Here is a 9,088-nt window from a genome sequence, read left to right on the forward strand (position 1 = left end):
TCCTTAACCTACTAGCCATGGTGCTAGAAGGTGGGTTCTTTCTAGGAACACCTTGTTGCTCTGCCTGGGATGTCATAGACTGAGCTTATAAGGTGGCTTGGGCTATATGCACCAGGGTTGTCCTTACTTCTCCATCTGTCAACCCAGCTGGGTTAAAAGACATCTCCATTTCAGCAGTTGGGGCCTAGGGAGGAACTTGGTTGCCCCCAACAACTGCTTCTCCTCTTCCCTGGCCAGCTTTCCTCCTTTTGTTCATTTTCTAAAAAATAGAATTGATGTAAGATAGGCGCATAATACAAAGGAATCAGACATTAGAGAAGGCACAATAAGATCAGAAGAAGGGAATTTTTCCTATGCATCATGTAGTCTCTAATTCAGGATAGTGGTGCACTTTACTACCATGACTTAGAAACTACTCGATGTAGTTGATGTAAACTTATTTTCCTCGAAATTTAATCTAACGCTTTGACAACAACTTTGTCACGATTGAAGTCTAGACCCCAGACGATACCGGCGTCATTGACCTCAGTGGTCACAGACAAGCCTACATACGTCACGTTACATAATCTAAATAAATTTTAGTAGAAAATTTGAACTTTTTGTTTAGTTGAAATATACTTAGACTTCATAATAAGAATCTTCTTATTCAAATAAGATCATCTACATAATTTCATAATCGTTCACAACAACCATCTAATACCAAGATACTCAAATGAATGAAATAGTTCATAACTGCATTAAATGTATACTTGCCAAAATGGCACTAATACAATGTCTGAAACAAGTGAGAAAAAAACGCTAGTGGAACATCCTCCACTAGCTCATACCTACATCTAAGCTATAGGCACCATCAAAGTCAAGAGGGCCTACCAAGTCCGGATGAATGCTCCACGTTTGGATAACTTCAGCTTAGTCTCGTAATGCTCTAGTGTTCACCTGCAACTACACCTAAAAGTAGAGAGTTGAACGGGATTAGTACACACCTGTACTAAGTATGGGTATATGCAAGCACACACCAATGACATGTATGATTAAGAAGAGCTCTCTCCTAAACAATATGAGTTATGGAAAGTCCACTTAGTTGACTATCCAAATAGGGTTCAGAAAGTCATGCTATGAGAGTAACATGCATCATCATACATATCATTTTGCAAACAGCACATAACATATTGCACATATAAAATCACATAGATCATATCATTCCTTCATATGCCATGAGACCTTAGAATCATGGACTTGACATTAAGACTTCCTAAAATGAGAGCTCAACATATGGGACCTCAACTAGGGAGCCTCCTTTAGAAAACACAGAGTTTGCTTCATTCATTCATGCGTACTTCATTTCCATTCAATCATATACTAGTGTAAAAACCAGCTATACCTAAGATGTAGTTTAGGACTTTCATCGGGTTCTTTGTGCAATGACCAAGAATAACCTAGTGTCATTACTTAAGTCTAGTTCACTTCTTGATTATCCTACCCTAACACCTTTGGTATCGTTCATTTCATTATGTGCATTATTTGAGGCTAACCTCATTCTTTATTTGGGAACTTTAACCTTAACCAACACAGATCATGTGAGCATCATGGAATCCAGAGTTCAACCCCACACCAAAAAGATGTGGAATCACCAGCCAAAGTGAACCAAAACATACTAGCGTATACAGGGAGTCGAACCTTGTTAGAACCTTGTATTGGCAGTATAAGTTCAAAGACTAGGATATATAAGGAGACCCATACTCGTCTGGATGGACAGTCTCATCTCATGAGAATTACACGAACCTCTGCCTTTTCGAAAGAACGAATCGCAAATCATAGCTAGCCTATCAGTGCTCAGTATAAAGTTCCATTACATTTATGTCATACATCATAAAAGTTGGCTTCTAGCATGAGGAACCATAGCTCATTAGATGATTTCTTATCTCATCATTAGTATTAAGTATGCTTTAACTTCAGTACTTTCATTAGAGTGTTCATAGAGATCGGTCTCATTATTAATCTTACACACTCATAGGTGAGGATGTCTTGGTAACATTTGCTTAGGCTCATTTAATATTTCTCTCACCTTTCACGTTAGCTTCTTATCAAGTTGTCACCACATTCATTAACTTTCGAACATTTACTCTTCATAATTACTCACCCCTTTTACGTGAATGTTCATTTCATCGTATGTCAATACATTTGGCTCTTTAATGTGTGTCACTCTCTTACCTAACCCCTCTAGGTTTTAATCATCTCTTCATAAAAAATCTTAGTTTCACTTACTTTTAAATGTATGTTAGACTTACGAGTCCACACATACAAGCCATGAGGCTTCATTCATAGTTCGTCTAAGTGATTCATATTTTACCCAAGATTATGTGGTACAAGACTTATGCATCTAGTAGGTATGCCAAGATATCGATTGCGATCCTTAGAGGCAGAATTCATTAAATGTTTGTTCACGTATGACTTATGTGTCAATACGGGATTGGGTAAGGGAATACGATTTCGAATACCTTTAGCAACACTTAATCTTATATTAAACTTAATAATTGCATTTTTGAAATTTGGGGGACCCTAGTTCGATCCCCATCACTCCCATAATATTTCCTTTATTTTCCTCCTCTCTTTCTCGTTTAAGGCAAGGAGGTTGTGGGATCAATCCCTCACCTATGCAAGATGTTGTGGGTTCAATCCCTACGCACCGCATTTATTTTTCTCTTTTATTTTTCTCCTAACACTCTCATATATTAAAGAGGTTGTGGGTTCAATCCCCACTCACCACATTTATTTTTCTTCTTTATTTTTTTCTCCTAACTCTCTCATTTATTCAAGAGGTTGCTGGTTCAATCCCCACTCACCACATTTATTTTTTCTCCTTTATTTTTCTCCTAACTCTCTAATCTATTCAAGAGGTTGTGGGTTCAATCCCTACTCACCACATTTATTTTTATCCTTTATTTTTCTCCTCACTCTCTCATCTATTCAAGAGGTTATGGGTTCAATCCCCACTAACCACATTTATTTTTTCTCCTTTATTTTTCTCCTAACTCTCTCATCTATTCAAGAGATTTTGGGTTCAATCACCACTCAGCACATTTATTTTTCTTTCATTTTTTTTATGAAATTTTTGTGTAATTTGCATTTGGTGAGGTCTTGAGTTCAATTCCCGATGATCTCACAATTTTTAATAAAATTTTAAAACAGAGCTCACTTTTCAAATTTTTGGCTGTGACCAACATTTCCAGCAAGCTGGAAATTAGAACTCTTTCAATCCATCCTTCTCTCAAGTTTTAATGTTGATTCTTGGAGTAATTCGGGTGACATTTTTCCAAAAACATTACCCTTATATGCACAATCACACTTTTAACATTTACATATACGAACACACAACATTTGTAAAAGACAAATTTCAGGCAGCAACATAGTTAATTTATAGCACACCCATGCTCAAACAATTAACGTAAAACACTTTTCTGAAATACATCTTCCATTCCTTACATAATTTCCAAATACACATTCAATACATAATCACAACCAGACCTAAAATTATCTACCAGAAGACATACCAACACATGATTTGAATCTTTCGAAGGATCTAATGACAAGGGCATGCAACGGGGATAACCTTAGTTTCAATTGCATTTAAACTGAATCGTTAGGGTCTCTTGGAAAAGGGTCCAAGATAGAAGAAAATCCATACTTTAACGTTGTTCAACACGTTTTTCAATGCCTCCTATTCCCACGACACCACTACCTCACCACCAAAATCCAAAACCCAATCCGTCGAGAATATTGTTGTTGATTTTCATTTTTTGGCTTAGCTTTTCGTTTGAGTTTTTATGTGTAAGTTCTTCAACAGTGAAGAACTATTATTTTCAGTTCTTTTGATAATGAAAAACGTGAGAATGAGAGTGGAGATGTGAGAATGATTGGATTAGGATCAAGAGAGTTAGTGGAGACTTAGTCAAACTAGGACTCCTCATTATTTATTATTATTATTATTATTATTATTATTTTATTAAAAAATCAGATTTTCCTTTAATTAAATAATCAGATTAAATATTAATTAATTTAACTAATTAACTAAATACAATAAATCAACTTAATCATTGCTTTTACCAAGGCTCAAACCCGGGTGGAGCAAGATATTTGCTTAAAGGGTCAATTTCGGCCACCTCTACCCAAATTTCCCCCCTTAACCATATTAATAAATAAATAAATTAATTAGGGTAATTACAATACTACCCTTAGCATGGAAAACACCATTTTATCCCTAGACCCTCCAAACATCAAATTACCCCTTTTTAATTCTAGTTAAGACTCATCCGGGTATATCTCCATATTCGGGTGCCCTACATGGCTGGACCCAACCTTTCCTAGCTCAAATAACTCACTAAGTTAGTTGGCTTGGCTGTTGCAGAGGTTCACAGGTCTGTTTCTACGCGCATCAATCCGTGTGAACCTAGTCTAATCTAGGCATTCTAGATATGTTAGACATTACTTAGCATAGTCATTTTTAGGGTTGTTACATGTTAGTCAAAATTAAGTGTTACTTTCAGTTGTATGTCCCTCTTAAATTAATATTTACAATGATGGAATTTTCTTATCAAGTGGAAGGTTTGCTTCTACGACATACACTAATGAAAATCGAGTCACTTGCGTAGCCGTTCTAAAGGTTGTACGATATGCCTAGAAAGTTTCACCAGTTCTGTCATGGCAGTCCCTTTTATTCTTTGCAACTACTTTCTTCAATAGGTTACCATGTTTCTTGTTAATATCTTCAGTAAGACCATTGACAAGTGCATTTTACATTGAAGTCTTATCTTGCTTAAAACTGAACTTGTCGCATAAACTACTCATGAGTTTATTGTTAAAGGGTAATATATTATCATAACTATACATCTTGGTATGCCATATCTAAAAAGAATGTTTTGATTTGATAAAATCAACAACATTTTTCCTACTTCACCTCTTTTAATGGTCCAACTTTATCCCATCTATAGAAATATTCAGTTGCGGCAGAGATAAGCATTTGTATTTTTGATGACTTTGGAAGAGGTACAACAGCATAAAATCCTCATGCATCGAAATTCCATGAGATTGTAGTTGGATTCAAAGCCTATGGAGATTTATGGATGTAATCGCATGTAATTGACACGCTTGACACAGTTCGGCATGTTCTAAGAAGTCTATAACCATTGTTGGCCAAAAGTAGCCCATCCTCTTGACGCGAAAATTAAGTTTAGGCCCTGATTGGTTTGATCCACATGTGACATGATGCTCATCCTCCATTTTTTGTTGAACTTCTTCTTTGTCAAGACACCACAAAAATTTTCCCTCATAAGAATGACAAAACAGTATTCTCTCATGAAAGATAAATCGTGGTGGCCTTTTCTTAATGTCTGCTCTTATTCATGAATCCCGAAGCATCCTTCCACGTTCAAGATACTGAATCAGTTGTTTTCTCCAATCTTCATCCTCAAACACTCGAACAAATATACGGTGGATTCCATTGATTATAAGATCAAGACAACCAGGACTAAACCATTGATGACATACAGTACATTTGTCGTCTCATTTTCACTGAGTGCCATTATTATGTCCAAGTAAGCGAAAGCATCTGCATGTGATTTTCTTTTATTGGGACGTGATTTAAGAACATTTGATCAAATCTTTCAAATAAGAAAGTAGAATATTGGTGGTATGACAAAAAAATCTTCCTTCTTTACCTCATAACTCCCCAAGAGTTGATTAATGATCAATGGATAGTCACCATAGATATCTAATTGAGAAATAACTGATGTCATTTTAAGGCCCACAACCAAAGCTTGGTACTCTACAGTTTTGTTGGAACATGTTTCACCTAGAATAAATGAAAATGGTAAGATAAGTCTTTCTGGAGATATCAACACGTTTCCTGCCCCTGCACCATCTCAAAGGGAAGATCCATCAAAGAACATCACCCATACCGACAATTCTTCAGCAAAAAATGCATCTTCATTAGGATACTCATATGAAGTTTCCTATTTCCCTAAAAAGGGTGATCAACAAGGAAATTAGCAAGTGCTTGCCCCTTCACAACTTTTTGAGGTATGTATATGATCTCATATTGATTAAACAATATAGACCATCTTGCTAGATGAAGGACATTTTCTCAATGGGCATATAATTCAAATTAACTCCTAGCAAGGTTTGATTTAGATAGTATAGTGATTCTTCCTTCTTGGCTTCATTCTCATGAGCAAGAAATGCCCGAAGCGATCGCTCTTGTGATGCAATGTATAGTATCATTGACTTTTCAGGAGTTGGTGCCCCTAATACATGTGAATTCAACAAGTATATTTTGATCATTTCAAAAGCATTTTTTCATGATTGATCCTAGTGGAAAGGAGCATCTTTCTTCATTAAATGGTTGAAGGGTTGGCATCGTTTATTCAAGTTAGAGATCAGTATACAAATGAATTCCAAATTTCCTTGTAGAGTGCAGAGGTTTCTGAAGTTCTTTGGCTCAGGCATTTTTGGATGTCATAATTATCTGTGGGTATCAAAGTCAATTCCATAGTGACGCATAGTGAAGCCAAGAAACTTTCCTGAGGTAACCCCTAATGCACATTTGAGTGGATTTATCTTCAAGTCAAATGTTTTTAACCTCTCAAAAACAATTTGTCTGTCTTCAAAATGGTGTTCCTTTGCTTCATTTTTACGACCAATTCATTAACATAACATTGACACCCTCTTATGAAGCATGTCGTCAAATATTTCTTTTGTTGCACGTTGGTAGGTGGCACCAACATTCTTTAGACCAAAGGGCATTATTTTGTTACAATAAATCCCTATTTTATTTCGGAAAAAACGTATTCTTCATGTTTTGGAGATGTTCTGACTTGATTATATCGAGAAGAACCATCCATAAATGATGACATAAAAGAAAGGGTAAAAAGACTTCTTTCTTTTAAATTATGTGGTATGATTTAACTAAAAATATACTTTTTTATTTGGTTTTTATGGAGTAATTTTACTAAATATTGATGTACTTTTTTTACTCTTTGAAAAATTATATAATATTAAAAATAAATTGTAAATAAATTGTTTTGAATATAAAAGCTAAATAATAAAAATTTAATAAATTATTTAACTATATTAAATTTAAACAATTTAAAACAAATTATTTTGAATATAGAAGATAAAAAATAAAATTTTATTAATTTATTTAACAATCTAAATTTAAACAATTTAATATGTATATGTAGAGATATAAAAATGGAAAATATAAAGAAACTTGATAAAATTAAATGGACCCTACCATACTCAATGATAGAACGCGTAATGTGTAATTAAATATAAAAGTGTAGGCTTTTTTTAACAATGTTAAGAAGGTTCAAATAATAAGGCTGATAGTACAAATTTTCTATGCAATGCTTATCACTATGAAAAAAGAGGATGGCAGAAATATCATCACTTGCTAATTAAATGACTATTAAGTGTGTTAATAGTTGTGACCTCTAGCTGAACAAGTTAATAAGTCTAGAGGCATGGAAAATTCATATCCTAATTTTTTGTGGAAAAAATTAAAGAATTGTTGGGTTAAAGACTGTTATCCAGGTAATTTGTTAGGCTGGTGATTTTCAGTTGTTGACATTATTCATTCTTTTTTGCAGTCTGAAAGAGTTGTCTATTGAGAAAAGAAAGAATAATTATTTTCGTTTCTCAAACTTCTATTTCATATCAGAACTTGTATAAGCCAATAAGTTAGAACTTTCATATTGACATTTAGATTGTCCTTGAAGAGAACCAAAGAGAAAACTTGAGAACACCAACTCTTTTTTCCTTTTATGGTATTATACTTGCCATGAAAATTTTGTATAAGGTACCATTTTAAATTATATATTTTTGCAAAATGTATTATCATTATTTATATTTGTCATTTTGGAGTGTAAGTTATATAGGATATTAAACCCATTATATTAGCATTTTTAGATGTAAATAGCAGTGTCATTCGAAATTCAATGTACTTGTGGCTTCATGGTATTGTTTAAGTGGGAATGAGTCTATGATAATATATATTTTATGTGAATTTTGATTTTTCACTTTTCTATGTAAATGACAAATATTTTCTGATATTTCTAATAGAATATATAATATTCACCATTTTTAACAGAAGTCGGGCCCTTGCAACATTAATATGAATATTTTCAGAAGCATAACAAGTGTATAAACAATATTAATTTGACTATTGGGACCGTGCTTGCAAGGGCCTTTTCCCTCTAGTTATAATAAGAAGTGGGAGAGAATAACGTTCAATTGATAATTTTCATGTTTAAAAAAAAAGATAAAAAAAGAGTCTAGCATTGTCATTTTTCTTCATCTTACACTGATTGAGTTATCCATTTTTCAATCAACTATTTAAAATTGTACTAAGTTTATAGAACTTGTACGCTAATTGATCTTTCCTCTATGACGATAATATAATGTTATATTCAATTATATTAAAATAACTATTAAGTGAGACTATGTACCCTCTTGATGATTAACTATTTAACTTTTCAATAAATCACGTTCTTCATGTAAGATATCATTGGTGATTCTGCTACGTAAGATCGTCAATATTTAATTATCTAGGTGTAATTTAATACATTTAGAAAATGATAATTTTTGTAAATTAAGATAGTAAACAATGAATAGTAAAAACTTAAAATATAGTTGTAAGTTCACGAAGAAGTAATAGTATAAATATATTTTTATTATTGTCTCAAAAGAGAAACAAAAAAAAATAATAGATGCTTACAATTGGTGACAAAGTTAAGACTTCTCTTGGAAAATTTTGAAAAGGAAAATTATGCAATGCCTAATAATCAAACCATGGATATCAGGTGCATTTTGAATACCCTGAATCATTGAGTTAACCTTTGACACAAGGTTTACAAGATTCAAAATTTATATATGTAAATAAACACAAAAAGTTTATCTTATATATACAATGCAATTTTTTATCGAATGAGTTCTAGAATAAACATACTTAGACCCTACTTCAGTTTAGCAACATTAATGAAAAGTTTTCTATACTATACATATGCATTTGTATATATGGCAAGCGAGATTGGGA

The sequence above is a fragment of the Solanum lycopersicum genome, chromosome 3 (genome assembly GCF_036512215.1).
Source record: "Solanum lycopersicum chromosome 3, SLM_r2.1".
In the NCBI taxonomy this organism is placed as follows: domain Eukaryota; kingdom Viridiplantae; phylum Streptophyta; class Magnoliopsida; order Solanales; family Solanaceae; genus Solanum; species Solanum lycopersicum.